Source organism: Pyxicephalus adspersus, chromosome 9 (assembly GCF_032062135.1).
Source record: "Pyxicephalus adspersus chromosome 9, UCB_Pads_2.0, whole genome shotgun sequence".
Taxonomy (NCBI): domain Eukaryota; kingdom Metazoa; phylum Chordata; class Amphibia; order Anura; family Pyxicephalidae; genus Pyxicephalus; species Pyxicephalus adspersus.
The window spans coordinates 32,453,703-32,455,979 of record NC_092866.1 but is presented as its reverse complement, the minus strand read 5'-3'; positions in this window follow the sequence as shown (position 1 = coordinate 32,455,979).

The window sequence follows — 2,277 nt, the reverse complement described above, 5'->3', positions numbered from 1 at the left end:
TATTTCCTGACCCGTGTCTCTTCGGAGTACATATAGAGCTTGCTGGCCAACTTCCAACATGGACCTCAGCCCAACGTTGTCATCATCAACTGTATATAGGATTTTATCAGGTATCATGAGCAATCACTGCAAATGTACAAAACCAACCAGGACAACCTGTTTATTTGGCTCACCAAGGTGCTGAGCCCCAAATGGCTGGTCATGTCCACGTCTGTTGGATTCAAAGCTGGTGAAGTGCCAGAGTACCCAATTCGTAATGTGCGCTGGGACATAGAAGGGAATTTCTAAAGCGCCACACTGGCAGATTTGCACCAATTGGATGTGATTGACATGCACTTCCACTTTCGCTTCGAGCTGCGCTGCCAGGTTAAAGATGCCACCCACTCGAATCAGCTGGCTCATCGGAAGTATACCTGCATCCTGATGGCTCATATTGATCAAGCCTGGGGCGTGTAGCAGATTCAGCAGGAAGAGAAGGCGGTGGGCTCTGAGACGGAGCATGGACAGCATTGGTAACTGGCATCTAGAGCTGGGTACTGGGCAAGCGGCAGCAGTAACAGCATGAGGAGGAGGCGGTGGGCCCTGAGACGGGGCAAGGACGGCATTAGAGGTTGAGGTCATCACCTATATGGACAGTGTCGAAGCTGTAGCTATTGGAGACATGAATGGATCAACGAGATTCCAATATGTTCCTACCTACTATGTAGAGAAACCACATGAAAGGGAATGGGTTTGGCGGAATCAGCGGGGAAAGAAGACCCTGTTGAGCTTGAGTCTAGTCTGGCATCTAGAGCTGGGTACTGGGAGGAGGAGGCACTGGGCCCTGAGACGGATCAAGGAGGGCATTACAATTTAAGCTGTTACCATTACAAAATTAAGCAATTGAAGCTGTAGCTATTGGAGACATGAATGGATGAGCGAGATTCAGGGCCCACCACCTCCTCCTCGTGCTGTTACTGATGCCGCCTGCCCAGTACCCAGCTCTGGATGCCAGTTACCAATGCTGTTCATGATCCCTCTCAGGGCCCACCGCCTCCTCCTCCTGCTGTTGCCCCCTGTCAGTACTCGATTCCTAAATATGGCATTACAGCCATCTAGGTGGCATTGATGATGCACTACACCCATCTCTAGATGCCAGTTACCAATGCGATTCCCGCTCCGTCCCAGTGCCCACCGCCTCCTCCTCCTGGTGCTGCCACCTGTCACTTGTAACCTATAACAGAGCTGTTTAGCTGGCTAATTTTTTGACTTAAAGACACCCCTCAGGGACCTCTGCCTGTACTCTGAAGCCTGTGTATGGCTTGTAAAGGAGCGGTGAAACTTGCTGGCTAATTTTTGGACTGGAGAAACCCCCTCGTGGCCCTCTGTGCCTCTACTCGGAGACCCGTATAAAATCCGGCATGTTCACTTGACCGCCCCATAAAATGGCCTTGCCAGCAACCGAAAAAAGACCTCCTTATTTTTTTTTCCTTGTACAGTATTGTGCAGAGCTGGGGGAGTCTTTACATGTCTTTTTAAACATATTTATAGGCTGTAGAAGCTCTACACAGTCCCGAAAAACAACCTAAATTTTTCAACATTGACTTTATTTGTAGTTCAAATTCGACGTTCGTTCACCCAAATAATTATGCATTATTCGACCATATAGCAGTCGAATCGAATAGGGAGCTATTCAACCAACACCAATATCTAGTGAATTAAAAAAAACATACTGCACTTTGATACATTGGTGGTATTGTGATATTCTGTTATTTTATACCTATTGTTAACCTAGATACTGCTAACGTGCTCAACCTCGCCAAAACGTTACGACACCCCTGAAAAAGCCTAAATTAGGCGAAACGCGTTGGGTAACTTACATTTGTGACACCATTGTCAGTATGTGTGATATAACTTGGATAATGTTGTATATTTTTGCTAGTAGTTTATTGTCTAGCACCCCTACAGGGCCGAAATGGTAATGATTTGGAGTGGTGTCTCCAGTGGTTACCAATCACTGTTTTGTTATGTATTAGGAGAAGTTATTACTAATACAAAATATTTATGTTGTTGCCAAAAAAAACCCCTTCTTTCTGTGTTCTTTATTTAAAAGGAAAACTGACTAAACAGAAAAATACTCTGCGTATAACCTGTATCTGGGGCAAATGTACCTGTCATCCTGGACAAAAACCTGTGATTTATTTGGCTAGCTGTTACAATATATATATATGTATGTATATATGTATGTATGTGTATGTATGTATGTGTGTGTGTATATATATATATATATATATATAT